The sequence below is a fragment of the Pan paniscus genome, chromosome 13, assembly GCF_029289425.2.
Source record: "Pan paniscus chromosome 13, NHGRI_mPanPan1-v2.0_pri, whole genome shotgun sequence".
Taxonomy (NCBI): Eukaryota; Metazoa; Chordata; class Mammalia; order Primates; family Hominidae; genus Pan; species Pan paniscus.
In genome coordinates this window covers 108,825,053-108,840,577 of record NC_073262.2, presented here as the reverse complement: position 1 = coordinate 108,840,577, position 15,525 = coordinate 108,825,053, and the positions used below count along the sequence as shown (strand labels likewise).

Here is a 15,525-nt window from a genome sequence, read left to right as displayed (position 1 = left end):
GCAGGCAGATCACTTGAGGCCAGGAGTTCGAGACCAGCCTGGCCAACATGGTGAAACCCTGTCTCCACTAAAAATACAAAAAAAAATTAGCTGAGCGTGATGGTACGTGCCTGTAATCCCAGCTACTCAGGAGGCTGAGGCAGGAGAATCTCTTGAATCTGGGAGGCAGAGGTTGTAGTGAGCCGAGATCATGCCACTGCACTCCAGCCTAGGCAACAGAGTGAGACTCTCTCAAAAAATAAAATAAAATAAAAACTTCACAAAGAGCCACTGAGTCCCTTCCTCCTCCATGTTGTGTTACTGACTATACCGCTGGCAAATAGGAGTAGAGAATCAGGAAAGAGTAAGCCAACCTCTGGAAACTGTGCCCCACAGGGTTAGAGAATTTGGTAACTAACGACAAATTCTCCAGCTTGTCTTGCAAGGGAGCAGATATGGGAACAGTTTGTTACAATCCCTTCCCTTCGCAACAAAATTGGGTGACAGGCTGAAACTGGCTGGAACCAATATGGCTGACTAGAGTCAGCTCAGAATAGACCTGCTTACCCAACACCTTTCGACATCACAGCCCAAATTTCCACCACATGTTACATACCAACTCCACCTGAATTTGCATGTGCGACCTATGAAGAAGAATGAAGAGGCAACAAACAGCCCATGCCCAACTAATACTCTGAGCAGCAGGCACAGCTGCCTTTTCCTGAATCTACATCCTACCCCAGCACTCAACAGTGACATAATCCCTTCAAATGTTGGGTACAGGGTGCGGTCATATCCCAGAGACATAACATCCAGAGATTACAAATTGTTATCTGGCACTCTCTTCAAGTAGAAGGGCACTCCTTTTGTAATTCCAGTCTCATGAAATCCATTGCCTTTCCTTAAGGCCTTGCCTTCTCAATTATTTTTGAGCTGAAACCCTCCTGAATAATGAATTGTCAGACAAAAAGAGGTTAGGAAAATAACAATACAGATTGCCAATGGCTAAGCTATAAAAATGATTATCCCTGCTTTTTACTCCAAGGATAAACAGGATTTTTTCTAGTTTGTTTCCCTTAGTGGTAGCCCTATAATGTTAGCCACTATGAACCAAGTAACCACTATGTGTCAGGGAATGTGCTAAACAGGTAAACTTATGTGCTTTCTTTTCATTCCATCTTTACAAAAATTCTGTGAGGGAGAGTTTGCAGTCAGTTAAGTTTTTCATTTATTTGTTTCGAACACAAAGTTACCCAGATTACCTCACACAATGAGACGTTATTGTAATGATACCTTGAATGATGAAAGTTGTCCTTATTTTTCAAGGAATTTAACACGGTGTGATGTACGTGAGTCACAGCTTGCTTTGGCAACATATCATAACAAACTCAAAGTAATGGTGACCTAAACACATAAGAGCTTGTATCTCTCAAGAGACAAAAAGTCTGGAAATAAAAGGTTGCTAGCATTACTTCAGTGCCTCAAGAATTTCTAAACGGAGACAGCTTTGGTAACTTCTCCCCTACACTTGTCTTGCCCTTGTAGATCAAAAGAGTTACTGAATCTTGTTGACCTTCCAAGTCATACCTCGAAATCTGAGCCAGCTTTCCTTGAAGCCCCAGCCAGTGTTCTCTACCGAAATCTTAGTGGCCATGCTCAGTTTCACTGGAAGCTGGGAATTGTAGTGTTTTGTCTGAGTATACTGCTGTCCTAAGTAAAACTGTGGTTCTGATAATAAGAAAGGAGGGAATGGATTTTTAGGTGGTAATTGTGGTCCCTGTCACAAGGTAAAGAGGTGGCATAGCACCTTACCAATAGAAAGTATAACCAGTCTGAGCATGGTGGCTCACACCTGTAATCCCAGCACTTTGGAAGGCCAACGCAGGAGGATCACTTGAGCCCAGGAGTTCGAAACCAACCTGGGCAACGTAGCTGAGGTTGTTGATCATCAGCACTTGTTTTCTGAGCACCCGTCATGATCCTGCTGATCAAAATAGAATATGATTAAAACAGGATGGTGTAAAGAAACTGGCCAAAACCAGCTACACCAAGATGGTGATGAAAGGGACTTCTAGTTGCCCTTACTGCTCATTATAAGCCAATTATAATGCATTAGCATGCTAAGACACTCCCACCAGCACCATGAGTTTACGAATGCCATGGCAACGCCCAAAAGTTACCTTATATGGTTTAAAATGGGAGGAACTCTTGGTTCTGGAACCTCTCCACCCCTTTTCTAGAAAATCTGTGAATGACCCACCCCTTATGTAGCATATAATTAAGGAATGGCTATAGATCTAGTTAGACGGCAATCCGTATGTGCTCCTCTCTGCCCATGGGGTAGCCCTGCTCTGTCTATGGAGCAGCCATTTTCCTATACTCTATTCCTGTAATAAGCTTCCATTGCTTTCACTTTATTCTGTTGGCTCACTCTTGAATTCTTTCCTGTGTGAAGTCAAGAACTCTACTAGACTGACCCCAATTTGGGGATTCACCTATTTATAGTGAGACCCCAACTCTACAGGAAAAAAAAATTAGCTGGGCATGGTGGGGGCACATGCCTAGAGTCTCAGTTACTTTGGAGGCTGAGATGGGAGGATCACTTGAGTCCAGGAGGTCGAGGCTGCAGATCATGGCCACTGCACTCCAGCCTGGGCAACAGAGTGAGACCCTGTCTCAAAAGAAAGTATAAGCCTGGGCATGGTGGCTCACACCTGTAATCCCAGCATTTTGGGAGGCTGAGGCAGGTGGATCACTTGAGGTCAGGAGTTCAAGACCTGCCTGGCCAACATGGCGAAACCCTGTCTCTACTAAAAATACAAAACAAAATTAGCCAGGCATAGTGGCATGCACCTGTAATCCCAGCTACTTGAGAGGCTGAGGCAGGAGAATCACTTGAACCAGGGAGGTGGAGGTTGCAGTGAGCCAAGATCATGCCACTGCACTCCAGCCTGGGTGACAGAGTGAGACTGTCTCAAAAAACAAAAAAAGAAAGAAAGAAAGTAAAACCAGAAAGTATCTAGGGCAATTCATAGCAAGTAATAATAATAACACAAGCATTTATTGAAACTTTATTCTTTATGTGCTTTACACATACCGTCTCAGTGAAACCTCACAACAACACTATGATATAGGTAATATCATTATCCCCATTCACCAGATTAAAAAACCAGGGCTTGAATAATTTCAGAAACATGCTTAAGGTCATCTAGCCAGGCAGTGCAAGAGCAACTCAGATTAAAAAACTCGTCCTTCTAATGGCCCAGATCTTGCCATCAGTATTTGATGAGCTCTCCTCTCCCTCTGAAACAAGCGACTAATCACAAAACTGAAGGTTGAAGAGTCTCATTCTAGAGAGGAAAGACCTCTCCTCGAAAATGCGTGGTCAGTGCCTTTCTCAGGGCTGGGCCCTTTATCTCCAAGTGCAACAGCACTTAATCAGTTTGACTCTGCTTTTTCTACCAGCAAGTAATTTCAGTGCCATTTCCATTTTCTGTTCTGGCCAAGAGTGTCCTGCTCTTTGCATTTATCACCCTTATGTGCATTGGTGCCATAATAATTTTGGTTTTGTTTCCAGACAAATTTCCAAAGGTGACATTAACTGCAACTTTTTGATAGCCACAATGACAGGAGAGGAAATAAAATATCAAGTATGCTCTTTTTATTATGCTTTAAAGCACTATAAATTTGTGTTCATTGCAGAGGGCTTGTGGGCTGTAGCTAAAGCTATAAGCTTCCAACTCTGTTGCTATCTGACTCTAGAGGATGCAAGAGAGGCTTTTGTTTTTCCATTTCAATATGCTTTATAATTCAACAAAAATTTCTCCTCACGTTGCTTCCTGGATTTCATGAAAACTTAAATGGAAAATATTAAGTAGCTTAATAGCAAAGCACCATGAAGTAGCATGCTTGGAATAACATTTTTAAAATATAGTCTCATTATATTAAATAAGTCTCATTATTGTAATTATGCTGCTACAAGTACAGTGAATGACATATCACGTCATTATTTAATTTTATGGAAAAAGCTTTCTAAATTGTTGACAGATAACACCAGATTCTCTTTTTATTTTGCCTAAATTGCAGCCTGTGCTAAGGTTTTGTCTTTTACTTTAATATTTCTTAAAATGTACTTATCCTTTAGGATACATCTTGATAATACTTTATTTCAGCATAAGATAAACCAGTAATTGCTTGGAAGACAGGTTTGACAGCACTGAAACTTTTGTGTTCTAGGGTGGCAATAAATTTAGTTGTCACTTTTTAAAATGCCTTAAAGAACTCTGTAGAGTATGATATTATGCAGCTATTAAAAGCATGTTTGTGAATAATATGTAATGACACAAAAAAATGCTCATGATGTAAGTAAAATGGGTAGGCTATAAAACTCCATGTATGAGCTAATCTCACATAGATATTTTTTAAATATTAAAAATATGCCAAAATGTCAAGACTGGTTTCTCTAAATGGCGGGGGGAGGGTTGAGAATGATTTTTGTCATTTTCAAAATGAGGTCTCCTTGTGTTGCCCAGGCTGGTCTTGAACTCCTGGACTCAAGTGATTCTCCCACCTCGGCCTCCCAAAGTGCTGGGATTATAGGCGTGAGCCACCATGCCTCGCTGCAACTGTTTTAATTGAAAAAAAAAAGGTTTTGGATGGGCACAGTGGCTCATGCCTGTAATCCCAGCACTTTGGGAGGCCGAGGTGGGCAGATCACCTGTGGTCAGGAGTTCGAGACCAGCCTGGCCAACGTGGCGAAACCCCGTCTCTACTAAAAATACAAAAATTAGCCAGGCTTGGTGGCAGGCGCCTGTAATCCCAGCTACTTGGGAGGCTTAGGCAGGAAAATCGCTTGAACCCAGGAGGCGGAGGTTGCAGTGAGCCAAGATCGTGCCATTCCACTCCAGCCTGGGCAACAAGAGCAAAACTCCATCTAAAAAAAAAAAAAGAAAAAGAAAAAGAAAAAAAGTTTTTTGTTTTTGGGGGTTTTGGGGTTTTCTTTTCTTTCTTTCTTTCTTTCTTTTTTTTTTCTTTTTTTTAATGAGACAAGGTATTGCTCTATTACCCAGGCTGGAGTACAGTGGCATGAATACAACTCACTGCATCCTCAACCTCCCAGACTCAAGCACTCCTCCCACCTCAGCCTCCTGAGAAGCTGGGACTACAGCCGTGCACCACCACACCTGGCTACTTATTTGTATTTTTTGTAGAGGTGGAGTTTCGCCATGTTGCCCAGGCTGATCTTTAACTCCTGGACTCAAGTAATCTGCTAGCCTCAGCCTCCCAAAGTGCTAAGATTACAGGCATAAGCCACTGCACTCAACCAAAGTTGCTATTTTAAAAGTTCCTTTGAATGAGTGAGTGGCAGGTGCTACAGTGTGACCCTGACTGTAATGCAGTAAAGCCTAAACAAGCTGCTAGCATCTTATTCTATGGATGGTTTCATGCCAAAGATACTAAGCATCTCCAAAGCCTGTGGTAAAGACAATGGTCTGGGCTCTTTTCTATCCTTCTTCTTCCAGGAACTCCACCTGGACCTCTGCCACTCCAGGCAAATTAGGCTGTCCTGTCAGGACCTGCTTGGACTGTTCTTTCTATTTACATTGCCACTGTGAGGTTGATTCCCTTCTTCAGGATGGCTGAAAAGATCAGTTGAGATCTCCTTTTGAAAATTCAGGGGGCCAGGCACGATGGCTCACGCCTGTAATCCCAGCACTTTGGGAGGCTGAGGCGGGTGGATCACCTAAGGTCAGGAGTTCGAGACCAGCCTGGCCAACATGGTGAAACCCTGTCTCTACAAAAAACTACAAAAACTAGCCAGGCATAGTGGCAGGAGCCTGTAATCCCACCTACTCGGGCGGGAGAATTGCTTGAACCCGACAGGTGGAGGTTGCAGTGAGCCGAGATCGCACCATCACACTCCAGCTTGGGGGACAAGAGCGAGACTTCATCTCAAAAAAAAAAGGGAGGTAGTCCAGGCACAGTGGCTCATGTCTGTAATCCCAGCACTTTGGGAGGCCGAGGCAGGAGGATCACTTGAGGCCAAGAATTTGAGACCAGCCAGAGCAACATAGCAAGACCCTGCTTCTACAAAAAATTTAAAAATTAGTGAGGTGTGGTGTGACAAGCCTGTAGTCCTAGCTGCTCAGGAGGCCGAGATGGGAGGATCACTTGAGTCCAGGAACTATAATCACACCATTGTATTCCAGCCTGGGCAACAGAGTGAGACCCTGTCTCTAAAAAAAAAAAGAAAAGAAAAAAATATCAAGGAAGTAGTTGTTTAATAGGTATAAAGTTTTAGATTTTCAAGGTAAAAACATTCTAGGGGTCTGTTTCATGACAATATAAAAGTGAATTACTGAACTGTACACTTAAAAATGGTTAAGGTCCAGGCCAGGCTTGGTGGCTCTCGCCTGTAATCCCAGCACTTCGGGAGGCCAAGGTGGGCAGATCACGAGGTCAAGAGATCGAGACCATCCTGGCCAACATGGTGAAACCCTGTCTCTACTAAAAATACAAAAATTAGCTGGGTGAGGTCGCGCGTGCCTGTAGTCCTGGCTACTCAGGAGGCTGAGGCAGGAGAATCACTTGAACCCAGGAGGTGGAGATTGCAGTGAGCCAAGATTGTGCCACTGCACTCAAGCCTGGGCGACAGAATGAGACTCCATCCCCACCCCCGTAAAAAAAATGGTTAAGGTCCAGACACATGCCTTACAACTGTAACCCCAGCACTTTGGGAGTCTGATGTGACAGGATCACTTAAGCCCAGGAGGTCAAGGCTGCAGTGAGTCATGATCATGCCACTGCACTCCAGCCTGGGTGACAGGCTGAGATCCTGTCTAAAATAATAATAATAAGAAGAAGTAAATAAAAATAAAAGTGGTCAAGATAAGTCAGGCACAGTGGTGTGTATCTGTATTCCCAGTTACCCAGAAGGCTAAGGCAAGAGGATCACATGAGCCCAGAAGTTTGAGACTATAATGTACTATGATAGCACCTGTGAATAGCCACTGCACTTCAGTCTAGGCAAAATAGCAAGACCTCCTCTCTTTTAAAAAATGGTTAAGACAGTAAGATTTATGTGTTTTTTACCACAGTTTTTTTTTAGAAAGAAAAGTTGCTAAAAATTCAGTACAGAGGCTCCAACAGAATAGAAGAAACCCAATGAACCGGGACATACATTGATAAGTTTGTGAAGGGGATCAGAATATGCCACCCCCAAATATACCACTTTGGTATGAGGAATATTTTGAGCTGAAGGCAATTAAGAAATAGTGGACACAGGAAGAACTTTTGCTGTCTTCCTTTCTGCCTAAAACCAGTGCATAAGTTTCCCTTTGTACAGGTAACACAGGTTTCCATTTATAAAGATATGTTTCTCTCTAGTACCAGGAGAGGAGAACAAATTTAACCACCAGACTATCTTATCACTGGAGACGACACTGAATTGAGTCTGCATAACAAACTTGGGAGCTTATTTGGAGGTTCTAAAAGGGGAGCACAGCTACTCTTATACCCTTGACCAAAGACCAGTCCTTCTTTATCGGGGATGGTCATCCTCTTCCACCAAGTGTGCACTTCGAGAGGGATGCACGTGGAGTGGTGAGGGAGGAAGGGGACACCCGCCTAGACATCCAGATCAGCTGAATCAACCCTGGCAATCAATGGGGTGAGAGATGTCACAACCAGATCGCCCTCACATCCTGCATAACAAACTTCACTTAACAAGCCTTGTCTACTATACATTTCCTAGTCACCTGCCCACAATTTACTGCCCCTAGAAGCCCAAACCACCTCACTTTCCTTTGTCTAGTCACTTCTCTACAATTTATCACCCTTTGTTAAAATGGTATACAAGCTCTGAACTGCTTCTTTGGGTTTTTAATTCTTTTCTGTGAAGCCTCTGTGTGCTCGTGAAATAAATCTTTTTTCTCCTGTTAATCTGTCTTTTGTCAGTTCAGTTTGCAAGCCCCAGCTTCCAAATTTAAGAGGGTACACAGGAACTTTTTCCTCCCCTACATTACTTTGATGTCTCTGTGTACCATTGCAGTGGTGTATCTATGCTGGCATCTATAGTAGATCAATTTTTAGTACTCTCTTTTTCAATATGACCAGAATAATTTCAGTAATATCATGAAATGAAACAAAAACTGCAGATGGTGAGGTGTTTTTTGTTTGTTTGTTTGTTTTAGAGTCTCCTTCTATTGCCCAGACTGGAGTACAGTGGCATGATTGTGGTTCACTGCAGCCTCAACGTCCTGGGCTCCGTCTCACATCTCAGCCTCCCAAGTAGCTTGGACTACATGCATGTGCTGCCACACCTGGCTAATTTTTACAGACAGGGTCTCATTATGTTACCCTGGCTGGTCTTGGACTCCTGCACTCAAGCAATCCTCCTGTCTCAGCCTCCCAAAGTGCTGGGATTTCAAGTGTGAGTCACCACACTGAGGCATGAGCTACCACAGAATTTTTTTTTAATTGAACCTCATGATATATAATTGTGCCAGGAAACTAAATTAAAAATAAATGAGTAATATATATCCACAGTACAAAAAAAGAAAAAATGGACAATGATTTCCTCACAGTTTTTATATCTAACTAACAAATTTGACCATAGAGCTCTTGGTTACAGTATGACATAATAATATTTTATGCAAATAATTGTCCAGCAATTAATAACTAAATTTTAATAAAACTGAAATGTCTGCAGAAGGTACAATTTAGGCAACTAGTAAATCACGTCATTGCCATAATGCCTTTACTTCTTGATTCAGTTTGTAGTTTTAAAACAGAGCATTAAAAAAACTTTTTTTTTTTAATTTTTTTCCTTCCTCTTTTTTTTTTTTTTTTTTTTTGAGACAAGGTCTTGCTCTGTCACCCAGGCTCCGGAGTGCAGTGGCATAATCACATCTCACTGCAGTCTCAAAGTCCCGGGGTCAAGTGATCCTCCCACCTCAGCTTCCCAAGTAGCTGGGACTACAGGTACAAGCCACCATGCCCAGCAATTTTTTTTTTTTTTTTTTGTAGAGACAGTCTCACTATGTTGTCCAGTCTGGTCTTGAACTATTGGGCTCAAGTGATCCTCCTGCCTCAGCTCCCAAAGTGATCATTTTTTAAAATAACTTTTAGGCCAGGTATCATGGCTCATGCCTGTAATCCTAGCACTTTGAGAGGCCGAGGCAGGTGAATCATCTGAGATCAGGAGTTCAAGACCAGCCTGGCCAACATGGCAAGACCCTGTCTCTACTAAAAATACAAAAATTAGCTGGGCCTGGTGATGCATCCCTGTAATCCCAGCTACCGGGGAGGCTGAGGCAGGAGAATCACTTGAACCCGGGAGGCGGAAGTTGCAGTGAGCCGAGAGCGTGCCACTGCACTCCAGTCTGGGTGACAGAGTGAGACTCCGTCTCAAAAAAAAAAAAAAATTAATGTAAAAAATATCCAAATTCAGCCAAGAATTTCATCTATGGACTAAAATTTACAATTGCCAAAGGAAAAAAAAATAGTACACCTTGAAGCACTTTTTGTTTCACTGTTTAAAATTTTAAAAAACTAAAAATTCCAAGAGAGAATATGGAATAAAGAAGTTGAAATGACAAGTTCTGCTTCTTTATTTTGCCATGGTTGTGCTATCATTATGTATTTTAAATCTGTTGTTTGAATGCAGGCACATGTAGATCACAATGGGAAAATGCAAGCTGTGCCAGTGTTTTGGAGCCATTATCAACTTAATCTCAAGAGAAAGCATATCTGAATCAACACATGGCATTGGGGCATCTTTATAATTGGGAGTTTTTTCAGTTATCTTCAATGTAAAATACATTGTCTATTAAAGAGAAGTAACAAAAATTAAAATAAGAATACTTAGCTTTTATGTAAAATACATTGTCTATTTAAAAGTAGATTATACATATTCATAAAACTACAGCTCATTATAATCACAGTAATTGTTCACAACTGAAACCAAAACCAACAAGAGGTCTCTTGAGGGGAGGAGTATTTCATCATTGACTTGAGAATTGCTGGCACATGGTGCCAACAAAAAGCAGAAGGGCTTTAGTTGGTTTTATTATCATTTTTAAATTCCCTACAGACAGTAGTCCCTTTATTGCCTACACCTGGGTGGACTGCTCCCTACTACACGGCCTTTCGTCATACCTCCATTCCATAGTTAAGCTCAGCAAGGTTGGTTTTGTTAATTCCATAATGCTTTATAATGCATTCAGGTTTTACTAGGGAAACACTGGGGATTCATTTTCTTTTAATGAACAAATCTAAAGCTCCTTATGCAGTAAAAATAAGCACCCAGTGACTTATTCTGCATATTCAATTTTCCTAAATGGAAGAAACTCAATAGGAAAAGAATTAGAAAAAGATACAAAAATTGAAAGTGTAAGTTGCTGGAGGATCCAGACAGTGTCCATGAGTGAGGAGGACAGAGGAGAAAGGTGTGGAGCTGGGATGCAATGCCCTGCCAAAAGCGGGCAGGTGGTGCTGGGAGTAAGCCACTACGCAGGCACCTCGAACAGTATCCTTGTTGGGACATGGGCCCAGTGTACCCAGATCTGCTAATTTTTTCATGAGGAGCCGATAATCTAGATGGCTAAGATTTCTGACTTCTAAATGTTGGAAATTAATTCAAACTCTAGAAAACACTGCTTCACAAACAAAACACATTCACAGCTGCAGTGAGCCCCCAGGCTACCAATTTCCTAATGAAAAATGCAAAAGTAGCAGCTGAACAAGTTTAAAGAGGTTGAGAAAATATTCTGTCTTCTCTGATCCTTTTCCTTTCCTAAAATGTGGCATTTTGGAAATATCCAGATACACTTACATCATAGCCACAATTATCTGCAGTTTAATGAGAAAAGTAGCATAATTAGAGTAGGTAATTGGGAGTGACCTGAATGTCCACAGCAGCCCTTTCTCTTAAATCAGGGCCAACAATGGTGTCACCCAGATGCTGTTGACTAACTGATGTACAACAGATTTACTTAACCACTGGCAAACCACATTTCCTTTTCCAGGGCAATAACTTAAAAGATTATGTATTTCCCTTTGTTGCAAAGAGAGGAAATACTTCTTCCTAGACTCAGGGCAGCTGTGACCCATCCTCCCAGAGAAATCATTAAACCACAAGGATTCAGACAGAGCCCAGAGCCCTGAAAACTTTGGCCACGCACTTTCCCGCAGCAGCCACAGGCACCGGCAACTTCAGAGAGGTGAGTGCTTGCTTTGCCCCCCAAAGCTTCACACCCCGCGCATGCCATGTGTCTGAGCCAGTAGATTGTAGTTAAGAAAACCAACCTAAAAATGCTTTGTATCTGGATCTCTTTTGAATTCGTATTTGGCATATTAAAAGTGAAGGTTTATTCAAATTAGAGATAAAACAGAAGCTGTTCCCCACATTTCTACAGGTAATTAGAACTTCGGAAATCTTAGTGGAAAAGATGGAGAACTAAGTCCTCCGCAGACTTTCCCACTAAGTATCCTCAAGACTCACTTTCTGCATCGGGCAAAACAGAATTAGAAGCAAGAATCTAGACAAGGCTTCGTCCTCATTTAGAAGCCTTTAAGAATTCTCTGCTTTAAGTGGATGAAAACGTCCCTGTATGGCTGGGTTGCCATGGTTCCTCGCTGTGACCCCCAGGGCTACTGAGCCTGCCATGTGAGTCCATTTCAGTCTCTGGAAAAAGCTTTGTGTGTCTCCAGCCTCACAGTTTAACCAAGTAAGGGCCCCCTAAGTCTAATCTCCAATGTGACTACCCTGAAGAGCCAGCCCTAAGAAAGGCATTTACACAAGATAGTCATCACCCTGTATGACAGGAGGAAAAAATTGAAGTGTCTTTGTTTTTCATAAATCAGCTTCTTTGTAAGAAAGTGTCCTTTTGTATATCTCTCTTCCAATGCTTTTGTTCTGGATAGATTTTTTTTTTCAAACAACAACAAAAAGATTAGAATGATCACTGACAAAAATTAATATGACTTGATGATATAATATTCTCCCAAATGTCTATTTCTAGAATTTCTATCATCAGAGTTTTTAGATGTTTGGGAGAAATGTGCTATTTAACATCATGCAAGAAAGAGAAAGAATAATGCTAACCTTAATGATATCAAAAGATGAAAGGCCAAGTTGGCAACCCCAATTTTTCTCATGGGGTTGATGGGAGGGGAGGGGATGACCCACTTAAAATCGCCCAACCCTTTCTCACTATTAAAGCTTCATTAGATTAATATAAATCTTCTGTTTTACAATGTAATATCTTCAAAAGAACAGTTTTCTAATAGTGATATTTCAAGCATTAGTGGAGAAATGCTATTTGTACGAAATGGGAGATCCTAGTCCCCAGAATAATATGATAGCGGCATTGTGTATCTTCCATCTCTGAGCCCAGTTGGCCCTATAGACCTGCTTGCACACATTCTTCTGTCAAAAACCTGTTGAGACCAGGCATGGTGGCCCATACCTGTAATCCCGGCATTTTGGGAGGCTGAGGCAGGAGGATTACTTGAGCCCAGGAGTTTAAGACCTGCCTGCACAATACAGTGAGACCCTGTCTCTATTTTTATTTCGAGATGGAGTCTTGCTCTGTCGCCCAGACTGGAGTGCAGTGGCACTATCTCGGCTCACTGCAACCTCCACCTCCTGGTTCAAGCAGGTCTCCTGCCTCAGCCTCCCAAGTAGCTGGGGACTACAGGTGCACGCCACCACTTCTGGCTAATTTTTGTATTTTTAGTAGAGACAGGGTTTCACCATATTGGTCAGGCTGGTCTTGAACTCCAGACCTCAGGTGATCCACCCACCTCCACCTCCCAAAGTGCTAGGATTACAGGCATGAGCCACCGCACCCAGCTCCTGTCTCTATTTTTAAAAATAAAAATAATATAAAAAGAAACCCCCTGAAATACTAGCCATAACAGCCTTCAGAAAATTTGCAAATGGTTTTTTAGAAAGTGGCAAAACTGTCCGGAAATCCTTCTACCTGGCAGAAGTTTTGCTATCCCTTCCCCTCATATACTCAATTCTATAAATATCTCTTCCAATAAGGAGATGGATAGCCCAATGGTTAAGTCTCTTAAGATAACGGTATTTGAAGTCAGAACATCTGGAGCCAAACCCCAACTCTGCCACTTAACACAAAAGGCTCTCTTAATAGATCTCCAATTAACTGACCCACCATCTTAACCAATGCACCAAACAGCCTGGCTGGTATCTACTATACTCTTAATGCTCAGAGGTGGCAGATGGCTTATCTCTAGTACACCTGAGCACTTCAGCTACTTTTGCATAACAGATCAACTGCAAGTCATGCCTTAGGGTGTCAAAGGGAAGCTCTTCAAACATACCTCAAACTATAAGGCACATTTGCAGAGATATTTTATTTATTATTCCTTTTCTTTATTGTTTCTTAGACTAATTTCAAAGCTAAGCAAGCATATGTTTTAATTGTTTTAGGTGGTGCCTAAAACATAAAAATGCTGACACTTTTCCTGGGTTTCAGTGTGTACTGTGCTTAAACTATGCGTGGCACATAGGACAATCCTTGATCAATGTCATTTCTCTTGTCGCTTTTCATATTCTTTGCTACTCAATGGTTCCTGCTCTATAGCCAAAAATAAACTCATGTAAAGTAACCAAAACTTCCTGAGATTCTCCTCAATAATGGCTTTTACAGATGAAATTGTGATTTTGTGGATTACAGAACATAGTATAGACTATAGTAAATACTAATACTGCTAACGCAAAGGAATGGAAACTAGCAGAGCTCTACTAAGTACCCCCTTCACTGACGACATCTATTCATCCGGTCTCACAAAACACTGAAAAATATGCCAAGATTGAATCAAGGGATTGCGGGTAGGTGTGGAAGCGTATACATTCTTATAGGGCAGAGGGATATTTGTAGTTTGAAAAAGTGCACCCCCCACCCCCGACCTCCACTGTGAGAATTCCTGCTTTAGATTTCCTAGACTTGGTCTTTAACAGCGGAAATAAACAAAATCCTGTGCTTCTCTGGCAGCTGACCTTTCACGGCCTAACAATGTGCAATTTCAGGTATCACATGGTTGAGCTGAAGTTAGACCATACAAAAATAAAGATAGCGGCCGGGTGTGGTGGCTCACGCCTGTAATCCCAGCACTTTGGGAGGCCGAGGCGGGCGGATCACGAGGTCAGGAAATCGAGACCATCCTGGCTAACATCGTGAAACCCCGTCTCTACTAAAACACACACAAAAAAATTAGCCGGGCGTGGTGGCGGGCGCCTGCAGTCCCAGCTACTCGGGAGGCTAAGGCAGGAGAATGGCGTTAACCCAGAAGGCGGAGCTTGCAGTGAGCCGAGATCGTGCCACTGCACTCCACCCTGGGCAACAGAGCGAGACTCCGTCTCAAAAAAATAATAATAATAAAAAATAAAATTTAAAAAATAAAGATAGCTAGCCGTCAGAAGTAAGCTCACCACATCAAGGCATGCCTACCTTCAAGCTCCATGCTTCTCATCCCTTGAATTTATGAATTCTGAGTCCTGCCTCAGGTACACAGATGTGCCCACATCTGCCAGGCCCACAAATGGTGACCAGGGATAAAAATCAAACCTTTAGGCCGGGCACTTTGGGAGACCGAGGTAGGTGGGTCACAAGGTCAGAAATTCGAGACCAGCCTGGCCAATGTGGTAAAACCCCATCTCTAATAAAAATACAAAAAAATTAGCTGGGCGTGGTGGCGCATGCCTGTAATCCCAGCTACTTGGGAGGCTGACGCAGGATAATTCCTTGAACACGGGAGGCGGAGGTTGCAGTGAACCGTGATCACACCACTGCACTCCAGCCTGGGCAACAGCGAGACTCCGTCTCAAAAAAAAAAAAAAAAAAAAAAAAAAAAATCAAGTCTTTAAGGCCAGGCGTGGTGGTTCATGCCTGTAATCCCAGCACTTTGGGAGACTGAGGCGGGTGGATCACCTGAGGTCAGGAATTCAAGACTAGCCGGGCCAACGTGGTGAAACCCCGTATCTACTAAAAATACAAAAATTAACCGGGCGTGGTGGTGGGTGCCTGTAATCTCAGCTACTCCAGAGGCTGAGGCAGGAGAATCAATGAACCTGGGAGGCGGAGGTTGCAGTGAGCCGAGATTGTGCCATTGCACTCCAGCCTGGGCGACAGAGCGAGACTCCGACTCAAAAATAAATAAATAAATAAAAATAAATAAACGTTAAAATTCACACTTAACCAATATGTGATTCCATCTCTTCACTATCAGGACACACTGAGTCACAGAAAGTAAAATCTCCTGATGAGCCTTATACCATGCATTCGAAGAACATTCCATCTCTGCTAATTTAACTTGCCTTTTCATAAGCAAAAGCCTACCCAGACAAAGGAGGGCTGGGTGCCCCCAATCCATTACCGATTTTCAGCCTGCAGCAGAACAGCTAGTAGCAGTGGTTTCCATTCAAAAAACAAACTTGTTACACAAACACAGGCTGGTCGAAAGAATTAATTTGTACAGTATGTTCATTGCTTACTTTTCTCCAGGATTGCATGATGA

The 15,525-nt window shown here is 42.4% G+C and overlaps 1 protein-coding gene and 1 long non-coding RNA gene across 4 annotated transcripts in view; one reads left to right on the top strand and one right to left on the bottom strand.

Annotated features, from left to right (window-relative positions):
• The window catches only part of LOC134728711 (uncharacterized), a 69,852-nt gene that overhangs the window by 41,764 nt on the left and 12,563 nt on the right, over positions 1-15,525 (bottom strand). The gene's annotated exons all lie outside the window — the stretch shown is intronic.
• CMKLR2 (chemerin chemokine-like receptor 2) overlaps positions 11,043-15,525 on the top strand; it is a 42,690-nt gene continuing 38,207 nt past the window's right edge. The window contains exon 1 of one of the 3 annotated variants that reach the window (XM_063595248.1): positions 11,043-11,201. The gene's annotated coding sequence lies outside the window, so the exon portion shown is untranslated. Of the gene's footprint in view, positions 11,202-13,709; positions 15,486-15,525 lie in introns of those variants that run through there. The other 2 variants (XM_063595249.1, XM_008974242.5) reach the window with 2 other exon arrangements.